This window comes from Engystomops pustulosus, chromosome 1, assembly GCF_040894005.1.
Source record: "Engystomops pustulosus chromosome 1, aEngPut4.maternal, whole genome shotgun sequence".
In the NCBI taxonomy this organism is placed as follows: Eukaryota; Metazoa; Chordata; class Amphibia; order Anura; family Leptodactylidae; genus Engystomops; species Engystomops pustulosus.
The window spans coordinates 266,485,614-266,507,821 of NC_092411.1; the positions used below are offsets into that span (position 1 = coordinate 266,485,614).

The 22,208-nt window shown below is 45.6% G+C and overlaps 1 protein-coding gene across 1 annotated transcript in view; it reads right to left on the minus strand.

Moving 5' to 3' along the window:
- LOC140112929 (proton channel OTOP1-like) overlaps positions 1-22,208 on the minus strand; it is a 55,244-nt gene that overhangs the window by 17,280 nt on the left and 15,756 nt on the right. The window lies entirely within an intron of this gene.

Here is a 22,208-nt window from a genome sequence, read left to right on the forward strand (position 1 = left end):
TAGTTATAGAGGGGCTGTATTTAGTTATAGGGGGACTGTATATTTATTATAGGGGGACTGTATGTAGTTATAGGGGGACTTTATATAGTTATAGGGGGGTTTATGTCATTATAGGGGTACTATATATAGTTATTTATTATAGGGGGCTGTATTTTGTTATAGGGGGACTGTATATAGTTATTTATTATAGGGGAATGTATATAGTTATAGGGGGGCTGTATGTAGTTATAGGGAGGCTGTATATAGTAATTTATAGGGGGCTTCATGTAGTTATAGGGGGCAGTATGTAGGTATAGGGGGACTGTATATAGTTGTTATAGGGGGTGTGTATATAGTTATAGGGGGACTGTATATAGTTGTTATAGGGGGACTGTATATAGTTGTTATAATGGGACTGTATATAGTTTTAGGGGGACTGTATATAATTATAGGGGACTGTATATAGTTATTATAGGGGGCTGTATGTAGTTATAGGGGGGCTGTATGTAGTTTTAGGGGGACTGTATATAGTTATTATAGGGGGAATGTATATAGTTATACGGGCTGTATGTAGTTAAAGGGGGACTGTATATAGTTATAGGTGGGCTGTATGTAGTTAAAGGGGGTTGTATGTAGTTAAAGGGGGACTGTATATAGTTATAGGGGGCTGTATGTAGTTATAGGGGGACTGTATATAGTTATTATAGGGGGACTGTATGTAGATATAGGGGGACTGTATATATAGTTATAGGGGCTGTATGTAGTTTTAGGGGTACTGTATATAGTTATTTATTATAGGGGGCTGTATGCAGTTATAGGGGGACTGTATATAGTTATTCTAGGGGGATTGTATATAGTTATTATAGGAGTCTCTATACAGTTATAATAGGGGGATTGTATATAGTTGTTATAAAGGGACTGTATATAGTTATAGGGGGACTGTATATTATTATTATAGGGGGACTGTATATAGGTATTATAGGGGGACTGTATATAGGTATTATAGGGGGATGGTATGTAGTTATAGGGGGACTGTATGCAGTTATAGGGGACTGTATATAGTTATTATAGGGGGCTGTATATAGTAATTATAGTAGTCTGTATATAGTTATTATAGGGGACGGTATATAGTTATTATAGGGGGCTGTATGTATTTATTATAGGGGGACTGTATATATATTTATTATAGCAGTCAGTATATATTTATTATGGGAGTCAGTATATAGTTATTACAGGGGGCTGTATATATTTATCATAGGGGACTGTATATAGTTATTGCTGGGGGAGCTGTATATAGTGATTGTTGGGGGAGCTGTATATAGTGATTGCTGGGGGAGCTGTATACAGTGGTTGCTGGGGGAGCTGCATATAGTGATTGCTGGGGGGCTGTATACAGTGGTTGCTGGGGGAGCTGTATATAGTGTTTGCTGGGGGAGCTGTATACAGTGGTTGCTGGGAGAGCTGTATACAGTGATTGTTGGGGGAGCTGTATACAGTGATTGCTGGGGGAGCTGTATACAGTGATTGCTGGGGGAGCTGTATATAGTGATTGCTGGGGGGCGGTATATACAGGGGTGTACCAAGCCTGTCTGCTGCCTGAGGCGAGCCATAGAGAGACGCCCCCCCCCCCCCGCCAATATATGTGATATATCAGGGAGTATCAGGACCAGATCCATCATATTGGTTTGGTGTAAAAATAAAGCAATGCAAAATGCATACAGCGGGTATAAAATGCATATAGCGTACCGCCATGTAGTATAAAATGCATACCGCGTACCGCCATATAGTATAAAATGCATACAGCGTACCGCCATGTGGTATAAAATGCATACAGCTTATCACCATGTGGTATAAAATGCATACAGCTTATCACCATGTGGTATAAAATGCATACAGCGTATCGCCATGTACTATAAAATGCATACAGCGTACCGTCATGTAGTATAAAATACATACAGCATATCGCCATGTAGTATAAAATGCATCCAGAGTACAGCCATGTAGTATAAAATGCATCCAGGGTACAGCCATGTAGTATAAAATGCATACAGCGTACTGCCATGTAGTATAAAATGCATACAGCGTATCACCATGTAGTATAAAATGCATACAGCCTCCCCCCATGTGGTATAAAATGCATACAGCTTATCACCATGTGGTATAAAATGCATACAGCGTATCGCCATGTACTATAAAATGCATACAGCGTACCATCATGTACTATAAAATACATACAGCATACCGCCATGTAGTATATAATACATACAGCATATCGCCATGTAGTATAAAATGCATCCAGAGTACATCCATGTAGTATAAAATGCATCCAGCGTACAGCCATGTAGTATAAAATGCATACAGCGTACCACCATGTAGTATAAAATGCATACAGCGTATCACCATGTAGTATAAAATGCAAACAGCGTACCGCCGTGTAGTATAAAATGCATACAGCGTGCCACCAAGTAGTATAAAATGCATCCAGCGTGCCGCCATGTAGTATAAAATGCATCCAGCGTGCCACCAAGTAGTATAAAATAGATACCGTGTACCACCAAGTAGTATAAAATGCATACAGAATACCACCATATAGTATAAATGCTGCATATACATACAGCATATATACACATAAACAAACAGTAGATACAGCATATACACACACAAACATATATACACATATACATATATACACACACATATATACACACACACACATATAACATATATACACACATATTACACATATATATATATATATATATATATATATATATATATATATATATACACACACATATTACATACATATATATATATACACACATATATATATACACACATATTACATATATATTGTGGCAGGGTGGCTGCCACTAGAGAAGCTTTTGGGCATAAAATGTGCATTTTGCCTTATAAAAAGCTGAGTAGAAGACAGACCTGAAAAAGTTGGGTCTGTCTAATTAAGTTGATTAGTTTTCAGCTGGAGGGGCTGCACTAGTACATGGGGCAGACTTCACACTGGGCTCCACCCTGGGGAAGAGACAGGCTACGGCAAAGGCCTGTGGAGCGGTGGCAGTGAACTGTTACTGTGTTTTTGGGGTGGCTGGCAGTAGGCCAGCACCTGGTGAGGTAGGGAACCTCGATGTGTAGTTAGTGCCGGAGAGGCTTAGGTGTTATTTTTATGTTTTGAGTTTGTGTACTGCCAAATAAAGCTGGCTGAGGCCAGTTTTAACCTTACTCACATTGTGTGAATTCCCTGTGTGTGCTGGTCGTCTGCTTAGGAGACGACGATCCCCGGAGCTAATCCCTTACAATATACACACACACATTACATATATATACATATATATATATATATATATATATATATATATATATATATATACACACACACACACACACACACACACACACACATATATACATATGTAAACACATGTTACACATATATATACATATTACACATATATATACACATGTTACACATATATATACACATGTTACACACACATATACATATTACACACACATATATATAAATATATAAATATAAAGTAACCTTACCTGTTCTTGGAAAGTTCGGGGCCTTGTCCTGCAGCGGCGGTGGCGCAGTGCGGGAGCCGGGAGCGGGTAGGTCGAGAGCCAGGAGCGGGGAAGGGGGGGGCGTGAGCGGGGGTTCAGACGGGATGGAGGGGGAGCCGAGAGCCTTGAGGGGGGGGGAGAGCGGTAACGGAGCCTGGAACTTGAGCGGGGGCGGGGGAAGCAGGGAGCCTGGAGGGGGGAGGGGAGACATGAGCGCAGCAGGGTTGAGAAGGGAATGGAGGGGGAGCCGGGAGCGGAGTTATGGGCGGGACCGAAAGTATACGGGGAGTGGGGGAGTTTGATGCAGGCAGGGGGGCGGAAGCTCGGTGCCGGCGGCGTCGGGGGGCGGGCGCAAGGTGCCGGCAGCGTCGGGGAGCAAGGTGGGCTGCAACGCGGTCCCGTCCGGCGTGCGGCCCGGGAGCTCAGTGCCGGCCGGTGCCGCCCCCTCGTTGAGCAGGAGGTGCGCCGCCTGAGACGAGATGCTCAACTCGCCTCATGGCAGGTGCGCCCCTGGGTATATAGCGATTGCTGTTCCCTGTCTGGACTACATTCAATGGGGGCCCCCACCATATTTTGCGCCCAGGTGCCCCCACCAACCTTAATCCGGCCCTGTATATATATATATATTGGACAGTATATAGAGAAAAGAGTGGTCCATAAAGGTAGGAGGGAGGGAGTTCTCTGGAGCTTTCCAGAACAAGCTCTTCTAAATCTTTATTCCTGAAGGTGAAAAGCTATACCCAGTGCTACCCTAGCCCCTCTGTGATCTAGATTTACTCAATGTTACACGGCCTAACCCTCCCCTTTCTTCCTCAGCACTGAGCACTTCATCATGTATTCTCAGTCCTGAAATAACAAGGGGGAGGGTAAGGCCCCTTCTAAACTTGCGAGTGTGACGCGATGAACTCGCATCACACTCGCAACGCATGCTGCCCGGATCGCACGGCCTGAACGTTGCGAACCAGGACTGAACTCAGCATGCCAGTTGAGTCCCGGTTCTCAGCGTTCTGGCCGTGCGATCCGGGCAGCATGCGTTGCGAGTGTGATGCGAGTTCATCGCATCACACTTGCAAGTGTAGAAGGGGCCTTAGACAGTGTAACAGTCTGTAAAACCAGATCACAGAGGGGCTAGGGTAGCAACTCAACTTAATTAGCATAAAAGTTGATTTTAAGAAATAAGGAGACAATGGATAACAAATAGAAGAAGATTACCACAGTCACAGTGCCTGGATCTATGTGTCCCTGGCTTATCATGATGGATTTTGATGCTAGGGAGGACAGTGAGTTTGTAAGATAAAGGAAAACTTTAGGTACCTATTATAAACTAAATAAGGTATGGCGAAGAACGATTGAAGGGTACTTTATGCATTTTTAACCACATGTTTACTTGGGGGGTTAATATGACAGGTTCCCTTTAATTCTTTTTTTTTTTTAATCAGATTGATCTTTATTGGTTTTACAATATTTGTAGAAAACAAACAGCACAAGCAATACTTCATTTGGGGAAAACATCCCTACTTACCCCGTCCACCTCTACCCTCCCCTCTACGGTTCCAGCTCACGATAGCATCCAACATCTAAAATCCTAGGATGGGTCTTGTCCACCAAATCCTGTCTTATGGGATAACATAGACCATGCCCCAGCCCTTCAGCTCCCTTTCAAACATACATAATCACTCACACCCCAAAACTCATGCCCCCCAATCTAATCCTCCTCTCAGTAATGCTTGCGATGCCAATCCCGGTGTATCCGACCACTCACTCCATAATTTCTCAAATTTATCAGGTCTTTTGGTACACTGCACATTCATTTAGCAACAACCCATTTGCTTTGGTAAGGAATTCTGCCTCAGTGGGCGACACAGCCTGTATCCAGTGGGCTGCTATTGTCTTTCGCGCTACCAATAAGAGACGACCAACAGCTGCTTTACCTCTTTTACTCAACTGCACCTCCTCCATGCATCCCAACACAACACATTCCTTCGGCAATTGTGTAGAAAAAAACTTATCCAGAAGATCCAGCACTGCTGACCAAAAGGAAGAGGGGTGTGTCCAGGTCCACAACATGTAAGCCATATCTGCAGGAGTTTCCCCACACTTTGGGCAGGTAACATCAGGTCGGATTCCTATGTCATGCAAAACTTTGGGTGTGCAATAAGCACGATGAAGGACAACCTTCCAGACTCACTACTGGACATAAACGGGATCGCCTCCAGTATCCCCTCCCAATGGTCATCTGTAATATCACCTGCGTCCCTTTCCCACTTCTGCCTAACCCTAAGGGGATGACTGTGATGATGAATTTATTTAGTAAGAGTCGGAACATCTAACAATAATAGGGTCTGTCTTGCTTTCTAAAGAAGTCAGATTCCCAGCGGAACACCCCCCCACACCCACCCCATCCAAGGTCATCAGTAGCTTTGTGGTGCCTAAATGATAGCTGACCATACCTGCTGATACTCCTACCATTCTGTCATCCCCCCATCCCGTAGCTGTTGGAGCTGTGCCGCAAGGTAATAGAGCCATGGATTAGGGTGGGCTAATCCCCCATTTGTCTTTTGAGTGTTGCAATGTTTCCAGATTGATGCGGGGGTGTTTCCCCACCCACACCAAATCTCTGAAAAGAGCTTGGTCCTATAAAACCTGTTAAAAGGCAGCCATGTCGGGGCGTTGTGTAAATCTGGGGCATTACCACCATCTTTACAAGGTTCAGACGGCCTATTACCGTCAAGGGAAGCTTACGCCAAGCTACTATCTTAGCTCTAATTTTACTAAGAAGTGGCGTAAAAATACGTACTTCAAAGTCTCATACATAAGCGGAGAGACCTCAATCTAGAGACCACTGGTATGGGGGCCACCAATCCCACCAAGGCGCCATCCAATCGATCCACCGCCATCAAGGCCAATTTGTGCCAGTTAAGGATCCGAATTCCTCCAACAGGCGCATCACCGCTGCCAGCGAGGGTCGCATATATCCCAAAAACAAAAACGCATTATCTGCATCATATAACGCTATTTTGTTGTGTAGCTGGCCATATCCAAACCCTTCAATATCCGGAGATAACCTAACCGCAGCTGTCAGTGGTTCTATAGCTATGGAAAACAGCATGGGCGATAAAGGACAGCCTTGTTGGGTACCCCTAGTAAGGGGAAACAACTCCGATAGCTTTCCATTTGCCTGTATCCTCGCCCTAAGTGCAGAGTACATCACTCTAACCCAGGAGATGAATCTAGGGCCAAAGCCCATCGCCTGCATGACTTTCCAAAGGTATGACCATTCAACACTATCAAACTCCTTTGCGGCATCTAGTGCGAACACTGCTCTCTGGCCAGCATTATCTGTGGGAATCTGTAAACTGAGGAGTAATCTCTGGATATTAATAGAGGTCGATTTCTGGGGCATGAAGCCCATTTGATCGGAATGAATAATGGAGGAGATGACACGCACCAATCGGACAGGGCCTAAGCTAATATCTTCACATCAGTGGACAATAAAGAGATCGGTCTATATGACTCCGGAGTCTGGGGGTCCTTCCCTTCCTTAGGTAACACCACAATCTTCCTGCATCGACCGGGGTAGGTCCCCTTTCTCAAAGGACTTCTCAAAAACCTTTAGTTGCATAGGTAAAAGAATTCCCCCAAATTTCTTATATATTTCCGTTGGCATCCCATCCACCCCTGGGGCCTTGTCATTGGACATTACCTGCGTTTTCTCCTCTATCTTTTCCAATGTTAGGGGGCCATCAAGCCTTTCCCTGTTCTCCACTGATAGTTGAGGCATGGAAAGTCGGGACAGAAAATTCTCAACTTCATTATCTGTCGCTTGTGTCCGTGTTGTGTACAGTTCTGCATAAAAGGCCTGTAGGATGCCCGAAATGTCCCTAGTGTCAGTGCACACATCACCATTAGACGCTTTTAGGGATCCAATATAAGTTGTCCCTTGTGCCCTTGAAATGACTGATAGCAAGTGGCCTACTTTCTCCCCTTCCTCAAAAAATCTTTGTTTTGTAAACATACGTTTTCTAGCCGCCACCTCTAGCAAATGTGTGTTGATACTTCCTGAGCCTGTCGCAATCTGTGTTTTGTCAGTGCAATGGGGTTCTTAATAAAGTCTACCTCTGCCATAGCCTAATCTAATGCACGAGACCTGGATTTAGTGACACTCACGTGTTTTATCAGGACACCCCTTAAGAAGATTTTTATAGTCTCCCACGTCCGGCTGCTCATCACTCTCAGTATGCGCCTCAAAGAATTGGGCAAGATCACCCAGGACATTGCTCGTCACCAACGTTTGAGTCAGCCAGACGGGATTAATCTTCCACAACCTGACAAAGGCATGGGATTCCCCAGGGGTGGTGAAGGAGATTAACATAGGTGAGTGGTCAGACAATGTTCTCGGGAGATACTAAGCATCAGTCACTTGAGGCAACATTCCAGAGTCCCCCAACGCCAAGTAAATCCGAGAAAGAGTAGCATAAGTGGAGGAACAACAGAAAAATTGTTTAGAGTGTGGGTAGCGGACCCTCCACAGATCTATCATGCCCAATTCCGAGAGTGGTGTACCAAAAAGAGGTCACCCTGCCCCCCACACTTCCATCCGTCAGTAGTCTATGTCTATCCAGGCCTCCATGAGGAACGTTAATGAAGTCGCCTACTACCAGGTATGGTATCCCCGGATGTTTTGCAATATATGCCAACACCAACGTACATTCCACGTTTGTATATGAAGGAGGGATATAGACCGTAATAAGCAGAAAAGAGAACGTACGAATTTTGCATCTCAGACAGATATACCTCCCTTTTGCATCCACCAATTTATCCATACATTCAAAAGGTATTTCCTATGTACAAAAATGCTCACCCCCCTAGCGTATGAGGAATAAACAGCATGATATGCATTCCCTACCTAGGGCTTATTCATATAGTGTATACGGTCATCAGTCAAATGTGTCTCCTGAAGGCAGTATACGGCAGGTTGCCAACTAAGCAGATACCGGAAAACCCCCATATGCTTGGTCGCATCTGATAGGCCTCTCATGTTCCAACTAACTACTGTCACATTCAGAGCCATCTACCCTCACATTCAAACCAGCGTTGATGCCGCCCTCTCCCCCATCCACTGACGTTGCATCTATCCGCTATCTCCCAAGGCCGGAACCGGTCCCTCCCTCCACCCCCTACCCCACCAAAACCAGAACAAATGCCACAAGTAACCCATATAGTGCCTCCACCCGTATGGGCCCTTGGCAACACGTATTCCTATGATGTACCCGCCGGACATACATTGCATATTACATATACATAAACATCTTTGGTTTAGTGCAAACCATCGGGTGTGCACCCACTCACCTCCCCCCTTTCAACTAAACATTGGAAGAAAGGCAGGATCCTACTGCCCTTAATGCAGCTACTCGGATTACCACCTTCACTCCAAAACCAATAACTCAGTATAGAAACATAGGAATAGGAGAACAGTCCCCTTTTGAATATATCCTGTCAGAAGAGTCCAGCTTTAATAACTCCATTGGTCTGCAAGTCCATTGGTCTGACATGTCAGGGACTCTGGTTTTAAGGGCACTACAGCAGGTTCCGATCATTCTCCCTCCTCCTGTGCGCGGTCCCTCAGCTCATGATGGTCTAGCCATTGCAGAGTTGGGACCTTAAAGAAATACACTCACCGGCCACTTTATTAGGTACACCTGTCCAACTGCTCGTTAACACTTAATTTCTAATCAGCCAATCACATGGCGGCAACTCAGTGCATTTAGGCATGTAGACATGGTCAAGACAATCTCCTGCAGTTCAAACCGAGCATCAGTATGGGGAAGAAAGGTGATTTGAGTGCCTTTGAACGTGGCATGGTTGTTGGTGCCCGAAGGGCTGGTCTGAGTATTTCAGAAACTGCTGATCTACTGGGATTTTCACGCACAACCATCTCTAGGGTTTACAGAGAATGGTCCGAAAAAGAAAAAACATCCAGTGAGTGGCAGTTCTGTGGGCGAAAATGCCTTGTTGATGCCAGAGGTCAGAGGAGAATGGGCAGACTGGTTCGAGCTGATAGAAAGGCAACAGTGACTCAAATCGCAACCCGTTAGAACCAAGGTAGGCAGAAGAGCATCTCTGAACGTCGAACTTTGAGGCAGATGTGCTACAGCAGCAGAAGACCACACCGGGTGCCACTCCTTTCAGCTAAGGACAGGAAACTGAGGCTACAATTTGCACAAGCTCATCGAAATTGGACAGTAGAAGATTGGAAAAACATTGCCTGGTCTGATGAGTCTCGATTTCTGCTGCGACATTCGGATGGTAGGGTCAGAATTTGGCGTCAACAACATGAAAGCATGGATCCATCCTGCCTTGTATCAACGGTTCAGGCTGGTGGTGGTGGTGTCATGGTGTGGGGAATATTTTCTTGGCACTCTTTGGGCCCCTTGGTACCAATTGAGCATCGTTGCAATGCCACAGCCTACCTGAGTATTGTTGCTGACCATGTCCATCCCTTTATGACCACAATGTACCCAACATCTGATGGCTACTTTCAGCAGGATAATGCGCCATGTCATAAAGCTGGAATCATCTCAGACTGGTTTCTTGAACATGACAATGAGTTCACTGCACTCAAATGGCCTCCACAGTCACCAGATCTCAATCCAATAGAGCATCTTTGGGATGTGGTGGAACGGGAGATTCGCATCATGGATGTGCAGCCGACAAATCTGCGGCAACTGTGTGATGCCATCATGTCAATATGGACCAAAATCTCTGAGGAATGCTTCCAGCGCCTTGTTGAATCTATGCCATGAAGAATTGAGGCAGTTCTGAAGGCAAAAGGGGGTCCAACCCGTTACTAGCATGGTGTACCTAATAAAGTGGCCGGTGAGTGTAGGTAGTCCCCAGTGCCACCACTCTTAATTTAACCGGGAATAGCATTGGGTAGGGGACATTCACAGCCCTTAGTCTGCGTTTTATGTCCAAAAACTTGGCTCTCCTCCGCTGCACATCTTGTGAATAATCAAAGATATTTTAACCCCATTAATGGTGAGGTCAGATTTGTCCCATGCCTTACGGAAGATAGTGTCCCTGTCTCTAAAATGTAGAATCTTTGCCAGCATTGGTCTGGGCGGGCAGTCTGGTGGAAGCGGCCTTGTGGGGACCCTGTGGGCCCTTTCAATAGCAAACAGCGGGGAAAGCGTTTCCTTCCCAAATTTCGGAAGCAACCACTGCTCAATAAAAGTTGTGGGATATTGGCCCTCCTCCTTCTCGGGTATCCCCACGAGCCACACATTGTTTCTGCATGCCCTGTTTTCTAAGTCATCCATTTTGTCCCAAAGGGTGCCAATCTCATCCTGTGCCCTTCTAGAAGCTTTCTTACATTTTGCAATATCATCCTCGAGATCTGAGGTTCTCTGCTCCACTTCAGTAGTGCATTCAGATATCTTATGCACATCATGGTGCAGAATGTACAGATCTTCCCTCATGCCCCCACCTGCTGTGTGAGGGAGCTGATGCCTGTGTTACAGCGGGCCATCTTGAATATCTGGCTTTCGCGCTATGGGTGCCTTTAGAGGGCATATTTTGAGACAGTCTACAGCAGGATCTTCAGTTTTGGAGCCAGAACTTGGCCAGAAACCGGATAAAAGCAGAATAACCGGTGGGAGCTCTCCCAATGTGCGTCTTCCTGTATGCTCAGCCAGGCCATGCCCATCCTTTAATTCTTTACCCTTAACCCTACAGTATAGTCCATCCAAAACCCATTTCCATCCAATGGTCCCTAGAGAAATCTTAATTGTTGATGATTATATTGCTAGGAATATTTAAATCTGCGTGAATAGCAAAGCCAGGACCAAATGGAGTGGTTTGGATTCTTCAAACCAGGGGGGCGAGGGGGGTCTGACAAAAAAACTTTTAAGAATGTGGTTGACCAGCTGGCCAATCTGGAAGGTTGTACTCACAGTATCAGTTGAGAAATTTGGAACATGTAAGGTATTAGATGAAGACAGAATCCAACAAAGACAAGGCTTGGGTCAAAGTCATGGTCAGAGAAGTTAGTTTCATTACCTCCAATAATACTTCTTTACCCTTAACCCTACTGTATAGTCTATCCAAAACAGATTCCCAGTTAATGGCCCTGGAAAAGGCTTAATTGACAGTGATTATAATGCATGGAATATCTTAATCTAAGAAAATAGCAAAGTCAGGAAGAAATCGAGTGGTCAGCAACAGGACAACGGTTTAGATGCTTCAAGCCAGAGGGCGAGACAAAAAAAAATTATAGAAAGAGAAGCTTAGAAGATCGAACAAAGACAAGGCTTGGGTCAAAGTTGTAGAGGTTCATGTCATCACCTGGAGTCATAACCTCCATTATTACCGCTTTATCTCAGATTCCCACTCAATGGAACTGGAGAAGGTTTATAGGTGAGAAATCTGGAAAGTTAAGATGAAGGCAGAATCCAACAAAGACAAGGCTTGGGTCAAAGACAAGGCTTGGGTCAAAGCCATGGCCAGAGAAGTTGGAATATAAATTGGAAACTGTACCGCATGTGAAATCTAAAAGATCACAATGAAGATAGAATCAATAGAAAAACATTAGGTCATGGTCACGATCAGATGATCAAGTTCAAGACCCAAAACTAGATCTAATGGAATGTACCTTATGGGCAGGAAAGAGGTTCAAATTTATGTTTTTTTAAGCCACCATTAGAATAGGTCATTTGAAGATTTGGAAAGTAAAATGATTGATATCCAAAAGTTTCTAGATATTCTTGCCATTTAATATTTTTATGAATACATTGGCCATAAAATTATATTATGCAATCATTTTTGGAAAATGTGAAAAGTTTTTTTCCTAGGTCATGTATGTAGCCTAGTCATCTGCTATGTCTTAGGACAGAGTTCACATGTTTTTTTTAGTTTTGAGGATTATCTCTTGTATCACTTATAAAAGTCAATAAAAGTGAAAGGTAATTTGACGTTTTATACTCGTAATGAATGACTGATTGTACTTTCATAGCATTTTATAGATATATTAAAGTGAAAACTTTGCCAGCACTGTGTGAGTTCCTGTTATTGTTGGCGGTCCCAGTGGTCAGACACTTGTCCCTTGCTCCATGATTATAGATAGGGATAGAGGACAACTTCATTTAAATTAGTTGTAAACTTCTTGTCCCCCCTAGGTTAGATTAGGGTTACCAGGAGTGACTCTGTTGCCCAGAAAGAGAGGGAAATGGTACTTCATCTCTAAATTACATACATATGGAAAGCATAGGGGTTGATACACATTGCTGCCCCCTAAATAACCTCAAAATTATCTGCCTGTTCCTGTGGCAGTAATTTAGGGTTATCTCCATGTATACGCCGAGCAACAGTAAATTATTATAGATGCAATGGCCTCGATTTATCATAAGTCTCTTAGAGCACAACGGTTCTAGTTGTCCTTAGCAACCAATCAGAGCTCAGCTTTCATTTTCCCACAGCTGTTTATAAAATGAAAGCTGAGCTTCATGGGCAACTAAAACAGTTTTACCTCAGAAACTGGATGATAAATCTCCCCCACTAGGTTATTTAAGGTGAATTTGTGACCATGAAAAATGAGTGTAAAAACCCTTTCACATGAAGGTTTTTCTATCCGCAAACTAGGTCTATTGTGTTTTTATCCATTTTTTAACCTTTCTTAGGTGAAAAATCTGTCAGCAAAAATGGAAGTCTGCCTTAAATGATGTCTTTGGCTTCTTGCCTTTATTTAAATTTGGGCGTGTGATAATTTTCTGGACATGAGTGTAACAGAACCAAAAAACGGTCTGGCAAAATGTTTAAACGTGAATGCAATCCTCAAAAATGTGAGACCTTTAGACTTCAATGGAGAGGCACTAGATGCAAAATCAGATACAAATAGGACAGGGCCTGAAATTACAGCCATACAGACACAGCGCTAGGAAAGAATATCAGTGAGAATGAATCCAGTACACAGAATAGAGACATCTGCAATTATGGCTACAAGAAAACGAACCACAAAAAGGTTAATGTAAAAAGGGCCGTGAATGCAGACAACATGTAATAGGTTAGGAAGACCAGAGCAGATTGTGCAGTACATAGTGCCCTATCTGCAGGCAGCATTTTATAGAGCAGGAGAAGCTGAGCAGATTATACATAGTGTCCTATCTGCAGGCAGCATGTTATAGAGCAGGAGGCGCTGAGCAGATTGTACATAGTGTCCTATCTGCAGGCAGCATGTTATAGAGCAGGAGGAGCTGAGCAGATTATACATAGTGCCCTATCTGCAGGCAGCATGTTATAGAGCAGGAGGAGCTGAGAAGATTGTACATATTGTCCTATCTGCAGGCAGCATGTTATAGAGCAGGAGGAGCTGAGCAGACTATACATAGTGTCCTATTTGCAGGCAGCATGTTATAGAGCAGGGGGAGCTAAGTAGATTGTACATACTGTACAGGCAGTGGGGCACATTTACTAAGAACAGTACAGTCTGTACAAAAGGGTTGCGTTGTGGTGTGATCACTTCATGGATATATGTGCGAGCTGCAGGTAGCATGTTATAGAGCAGGGGGTGCCAAGTAGATTAAATATAGTGTCCTATCTGCAGGCAGCATGTTATAGAGCAGGGGGAACCAAGTAGATTAAATATAGTGTCCTTTCTGCAGGCAGCATGTTATAGAGCAGGAACTGAGCAGATTGTGCATAGTGTCCTATCTGCAGGCAGCATGTTATAGAGCAGGAACTGAGCAGATTGTACATAGTGTCCTATCTGCAGGCAGCATGTTATAGAGCAGGAACTGAGCAGATTGTACATAGTGTCCTATGTACAAGCAGCAGCATGTAATAGAGCGGCAGATTCTAAGCAGATTCTATATAGTGTCTTAGGTATTCAATACTTTCTATATGTATTCTATATTTAAATTCCTACTCTTTCTGTGCTGTGATGTCAGCCACTGAAATTATTGCTAGGTCGGCCTCTATGACTTCACAGCATAGAAAGAGATATAAATGTAGAATATCCTAGTTATTATGTAATTATCTGCTCAGCTCCTCCTGCTCTAAAACTTACTGCCTACAGACTAAACTTTCATGCTGACCAGTTCACTTTAATCTCTGAGACATAAGCAGACCTGAGATCAATAGCCACTATATGACCATCTGTTAGCTCCAAGCTCTGCCTAGTCACATACATCTGATGGAGTGAAAAGAGATGAGTAATATCCATTACTGGAAGGTCAGCGCTGCAGGTAATCCTCAGAGATACAATGATGGTAAGGATCAGTAAAGAGTTCACTCTCCGTCTACATGACTTCATAAAACCAATTTACATCTCACTTAATGGATCAGCACTGTGACTGGACTACTGCATAGAATCATGCAGATAAATGGAACTACATACAGGTGGTCCCCTACTTAAGGACACTCGACTTACAGACGACCCTTAGTTAAAGACGGACCCCTCTACCCCCTGTGACCTCTGGTGAAGCTCTCTGGATGTTACTATAGTCCCAGGCTGCAATGATCAGCTGTAATGTGTCTGTAATGAAGCTTTATTGATAATCCTTGATCCCATAACAGCAAAAATTGTGAAAATCCAATTGTCACTGGGACAGAAAAAATTTTGTCTGGATCTACAATTATAAAATATACAGTTCCGACTTAAGAACCTATCTTGTACGTAACTCAGGAACTGCCTGTATATGTCTTACTTCTCTCCATCCTGTTCCCTCTTGCCGAACGACGCTTATGCACAGCTGAGGCCATTGAAGTCTATACGGGACAGATGCAGCAGTACTGCATTCACCCCCGGCCTCCCCTGAATGTAGGGAGCACTTCAGTGATGTCAGTGTCTATATAAGGACAGGAGGGAAGAGGATACAGTGGGAAGAACATGGTGAGAATCCTTACAGCATATGGCAAAAGCTCCATGTGAACCCAGCTTTATTTTAGCAATAGTGGATTTTGGGCCCCCTGAGCACAGCAGGTAGAACAAAACAGCACCAAGCACAACTCTGAGGGTAGCAGTAGGTCCCCTACCTACTACAACTACTGGAATTGCTGTTTTTCTCCCCAGGTTTTTTCCCCAACATTATGGTGCACATAGGCCTTGTCCTATAGTGGTTAAATACAATACCCCATCGATAAGTAAATAATGTATTGGTCAAACATAAGGTGGTGGTGACAGGGACACTCCGTGTTCTAGTCCTTTTGCTAATGATGTAATGATAGGTTTCCCCTTATACAATAACCAGCTGAAAGAAGTGGATAAACAAAGTATTGATCAAACAAGAAGTAGAGGTCAAAGAGTTGCTCCGTCCAATAGCCCTATTCCAATTGACGTAATAATTTGTGACTTTACATGTGATAGTTTTGTTTGCATATGGCCAGGGCTTCCCAGAAAAGTCAACTTTCAGCAGTCCTCTGCCAATATTGACTGCATGCTTTTCAGCAGTATCGGCAGCACGTCCATAGGCCTGGGTAGCTGTGTTCAGACTTTCCTATGGCAGATAGAATGCAGCTCAGGGTGCAATATTGTTGAGCGATCACATTACATCTACTTGTATGGCATACATAATACATACTACTGGATACTGAATGAGAAACAGAAACTTCTAATAGTAAACATCGGGTCCTTAGTGACCGATAAGACAATAAGTAGCCAGGTGCTGCATATCAAATACCTTTGATTAATTGATCATCAGCAGATGTGACCACTGTTATAAAAGCAGAAGTTTTGATAATTTGCAGATCTGAAGCATTCAGGTGTGTGGTAACAAAATGCCAATGATGGATAGGACATTAGCAATGATCGTTTAGACAAGCCCTGAGATGGGTTATAACTAGAGATGAGCGAACATACTCGTCCGAGCTTGATGCTCGTTCGAGCATTAGCGTACTCGAAACTGCTCGTTGCTCGGACGAATACTTCGCCCGCTCGAGAAAATGGCAGCTCCCGCCGTTTTGCTTTTTGGCGGCCAGAAACAGAGCCAATCACAAGCCAGGAGACTCTGCACTCCACCCAGCATGACGTGGTACCCTTACACGTCGATAGCAGTGGTTGGCTGGCCAGATCAGGTGACCCTGGGATAGACTAGCCGCTGCCCGCGCTGCTCGGATCATTCTCTGTCTGGATGCCGCTAGGGAGAGAGCTGCTGCTGGTCAGGGAAAGCGTTAGGGTGTTATATTAGCTTACTGTTAGGCAGGAGTGATTCTACAAGAACCCAACAGCCCTTCTTAGGGCTACAATAACGTTATACTTTTTTTTTTTTGTTTGCTTGTGGCTGGGCTTGCTGGCACTAGTAGTGCAGCTAGTACCATATTGTGAGGAATTTGCAGGGGGACTTGCTACCGTTGTGTTTAGCTCTTAGTGACACACATATCCACCTCAAACACCAAAGTGGGAAAATTTATAACTCAGTGTCATCTCATCTGGCATAGCAGTGTGCTTTCATACTTGGCTAGAAAATAGCCATAGGAGAATCCAAACGGCTTACTTACGCCTACAGTAGCGTTATATATATTTGATTTCTGGTTGATCTGCTGGTGGCTGTAGTTGCTGCAGTGCATCTACTAGCAAATTGTGAGCAATTTGTAGTGAGAGTTGCGACCACTGTGTTTTGCGCTTAGTGACGCACATATCCATCGCAAAGACCGAAGTGGGAAAATTTATTAGGGGTTGTATTTCAATTAGGCACAGTCTGGCAGTTTCTTTTTATTTTACGTTTATTTTTTCATAACTCAGCGTCATCTCATCTGGCATAGTAGTGTGCTTTCATACTTGGCTAGAAAATAGCCATAGGAGAATCCAAACTGCTTACTTACGCCTACAGTAGCGTTATATATATTTGATTTCTGGTTGATCTGCTGGTGGCTGTACTTGCTGCAGTGCATCTACTAGCAAATTGTGAGCAATTTGTAGTGAGACTTGCGACCGCTGTGTTTTGCGCTTAGTGACGCACATATCCATCGCAAAGACCGAAGTGGGAAAATTTATTAGGGGTTGGATTTCAATTAGGCACAGTCTGCCATTTCCTTTTTTATTTTACGTTTATTTTTTTAATAACTCAGCGTCATCTCATCTGGCATAGCAGTGTGCTTTCATACTTGGCTAGAAAATAGCCATAGCAATAGGATAGCATTGTTTGGTTTTAAAAACTAAAAAACACAAAAAAAAACTAAAAAACACAAAAAAAACACAAAAAAAAGTAAAAAAAAAATTAAAGTTATAACTTTCATTTTCAAAATGTTTAACCCGAGGGCTAGGGGTAGAGGACGAGGGCGGGGACGTGGGCGTCCAACTACTGCAGGAATCAGAGGCCGTGGTCCTGGGCGGGGTGAGACACCACCTGCTGATGAGGGAGCAGGGGAACGCCGCAGAGCTACACTCCCTAGGTTCATGTCTGAAGTTACTGGGACTCGTGGTAGAGCACTGTTGAGGCCAGAACAGTGCGAACAGGTGATGTCGTGGATTGCCGACAATGCTTCGAGCAATTTGACCACCAGTCAGTCTTCCACGCAGTCCACCCATGTCACCGAAATCGGCACTCCTCCAGCTCCTGCACCTCAGCCTCCTGCCCCCCAGTCTGCCCCCTCCCAGGAAAATTTGGCATTTGAACCGGCATACTCTGAGGAACTGTTTTCTGGACCCTTCCCACAGTCACAAACCACTTGTCCGGTTGCTGCTGAGCAATTTTCCGATGCCCAGGTTTTCCACCAGTCGCAGTCTGTGGGTGATGATGACCTTCTTGACGTAGTGGAAGAAGTGTGTAAAGAGGTGTCCGACGATGAGGAGACACGGTTGTCAGACAGTGGGGAAGTTGTTGTCAGGGCAGGAAGTCCGAGGGGGGAGCAGACTGAGGGATCGGAGGATGATGAGGTGACAGACCCAAGCTGGGTTGATAGGCCGGGTGAACACAGTGCTTCTGAGACGGAGGAGAGTCCTCGACCAGAACAGGTTGGAAGAGGCAGTGGTGGGGCCAGACGGAGAGGCAGGGCCAGACCTGGTGCATCAGCGCCAAATGTGTCAACTAGTGAAGCTCCCGTGGCGAGGACTCCTGCGGCGAGGGCTAGATTTTCAGAAGTCTGGAGGTTCTTTAAGGAAACACCGGATGACCGACGGACTGTGGTGTGCAACATTTGCCAAACCAGGATCAGCAGGGGTTCCACCACTAATAGCTTAACTACCACCAGTATGCGCAGGCATATGAATGCTAAACACCCCACTCAGTGGCAACAAGCCCGTTCACCTCCGGCCGTGCACACCACTGCTCCTTCCCCTGTGTCAGCTGATAGTCAGCCCCCTGCCCAGGACCCTGGCACAAAAACCCCATCGTCGCCTCCACGATCCTCCACAGCATCCACCAGCGTTCAGCTCTCCATACCCCAGACGCTGAAGCGGAAACGCAAATATAGTGCAACCCACCCGCACGCCCAAGCCCTTAATGTCCACATCTCCAGATTGCTCAGCCTGGAGATGCTGCCCTATAGGCTAGTAGAGACCGAGGCCTTTCGCAACCTCATGGCGGCGGCCGCCCCTCGGTATTCGGTCCCCAGCCGCCACTACTTTTCCCGATGTGCCGTCCCAGCCCTGCACCAGCACGTGTCAGACAACATCATCCGTGCCCTGACCAACGCCGTTTCTAACAAGGTCCACCTGACCACGGACACGTGGACGAGTGCTGCCGGGCAGGGCCACTATATATCGCTGACGGCACATTGGGTTAACTTGGTGGAGGCTGGGACCGAGTCTGACCCTGCGGCTGGTCATATACTGCCGACGCCAAGGATTGTGGGGCCTACCTCGGTCCAGGTGTTTCAGGCCTACTATGCCTCCTCCTCCTCCCACCCCTCCTCCACCTCCTCCTCCGAACTACCATCCGTGGGCATGGCGCCATCAGTCGGTAGCTCAAGGCACAGCAGCAGTGCCGTCGCTAAGCGACAGCAGGCGGTGCTCAAACTGCTGAGCCTAGGCGATAAAAGGCACACCGCCCAAGAACTATTACAGGGCATCACGGCGCAGACTGATCTGTGGCTGGCACCGCTGAACCTGAAGCCAGGCATGGTTGTGTGTGACAACGGCCGTAACCTGGTGGCGGCTCTGCAACTCGGCAGACTGACACATGTGCCATGCCTGGCCCATGTGTTAAATCTGATAGTTCAGCGTTTCCTCAAGACATACCCCAATCTGTCTGATTTGCTCACGAAGGTGCGCCGCATCTGTGCGCATTTCAGGAAGTCCAGCACAGATGCTGCCACTCTCAGGGCAGCGCAGCGCCGCCTCCAACTGCCCGCTCACCGACTGTTGTGCGACGTGCCCACGAGGTGGAATTCAACACTGACCATGTTATCCAGAGTTTACCAGCAGCGCAGAGCGATTGTAGACTGCCAGATGTCAACTTCCACCAGAACTGGTAGTCAGGTCAGTCAGCTTCCTCAAGTCTACAATGAGGAGTGGACGTGGATGTCTGATATCTGTCAGGTGCTGAGTAACTTTGAGGAGTCAACACAGATGGTCAGTGGCGATGCCGCCATCATCAGCCTCACCATCCCGCTGCTTGGCCTGTTGAAAAAATCTCTGATCAGCATGAAGTCGGAAGCTTTGCGCTCGTCACAAGAGACGGGGGAAGAAGATTCCCTTGTTGATAGCCAAAGCACCCTTAGGTCTGTTTCTCAGCGCATATCGGAGGAGGTGGAGGTGGAGGAGGATGAGGAGGAAGAGGAGGAGAATGTTGGCGAGACACAAGAGGGGACCATTGTTGAGTCCTTCACTGTTCAGCGTGTATGGGCAGAAGAAGAGGAGTTGGAGGAGTTGGAGGAGGAGGAAATGGACAGTCAGGCCAGTGAGGGGAGTGAATTCTTACGCGTTGGTACTCTGGCGCATATGGCAGATTTCATGCTAGGCTGCCTATCCAGTGACCCTCGCGTTCAAAGAATTTATTCCAGCACCGATTACTGGGTGTTCACTCTCCTGGACCCACGGTACAAGCAAAATCTTTCCACTCTCATCCCTGGAGAGGAAAGGAGTGTGAGAATGCATGAATACCAGCAGGCCCTGGTGCACAAGCTGAAACAGTATTTCCCTTCTGACAGCGCTAGCGGCAGAGTGCGTAGTTCTGCGGGACAAGTAGCGAGGGAGAGTAGGCGAGCAGGCAGCTTGTCCAGCACTGGCAAGGGTACGCTTTACAAGGCTTTTGCCAGCTTTATGTCACCCCAGCAAGACACTGTCACCTGTCCCCAGTCTCGGCAGAGTAGGGCTGATCTTTACAGAAAGATGGTGAGGGAGTACGTAGCTGACCATACCATCGTCCTAAATGATCACACAGCTCCCTACAACTACTGGGTTTCAAAGCTGGACATGTGGCACGAACTGGCGCTGTACGCCTTGGAGGTTCTTGCCTGCCCTGCCGCTAGCGTCTTGTCCGAGCGGGTTTTCAGTGCAGCTGGTGGCATCATCACCGATAAGCGTACACGCCTGTCGACTGACAGCGCTGACAGGCTGAAGCTTATTAAGATGAATAAAGCCTGGATTTCTCATAATTTCCAATCTCCACCAGGTGAAGGAAGCTCAACCTGAATAATTTATCCACTCCTCCTCCTCCTCATTTTCCTTCTTCTCCTCCTCTTTGTACAGTAAAGCAGAGGAAACTGGCTATTTTTTGACAGGGCCCACTGGCTCTAGCTATAGTACTTTATGCATTTAATTTTTCTGGAGGGCCACCGACCCGGTCCTCTGTTTTCAACAATTTTTGGGAGTGCCACATACAGGCACTCAATCTATTCAATTTTTCTGGAGGGCCACCTACCTGCTCCTCTGGTTTGAAAACTTTTTTGGACTGCCACATACAGGCACTCAATCTATTCCATTTTTCTGGAGGGCCACCTACCTGCTCCTCTGGTTTGAAAACTTTTTTGGACTGCCACATACAGGCACTCAATCTATTCCATTTTTCTGGAGGGCCACCTACCTGCTCCTCTGGTTTGAAAACTTTTTTGGACTGCCACATACAGGCACTCAATCTATTCCATTTTTCTGGAGGGCCACCTACCTGCTCCTCTGGTTTGAAAACTTTTTTGGACTGCCACATACAGGCACTCAATCTATTCCATTTTTCTGGAGGGCCACCTACCTGCTCCTCTGGTTTGAAAACTTTTTTGGACTGCCACATACAGGCACTCAATCTATTCCATTTTTCTGGAGGGCCACCTACCTGCTCCTCTGGTTTGAAAACTTTTTTGGACTGCCACATACAGGCACTCAATCTATTCCATTTTTCTGGAGGGCCACCTACCTGCTCCTCTGGTTTGAAAACTTTTTTGGACTGCCACATACAGGCACTCAATCTATTCCATTTTTCTGGAGGGCCACCTACCTGCTCCTCTGGTTTGAAAACTTTTTTGGACTGCCACATACAGGCACTATCCAAATTAAATTGTCTCCATAGCAGCCTCCACACGTTGTCTCCATTGCTACCTCCAAAAGTCGTCCATATAGCTGCCTCCATACATCGTCCCTTTATCAAACGAGGTGTGTCAGGTAGAAATTTGGGTTGTTTTCATGGATTCCACATCAAAGTTGTTAACTTTGTCGCCACCCAGCTGTGTTATCCACAAAATATACTGGCAAACTTTTATCATTTACCAATATTATTTCAGCGCTT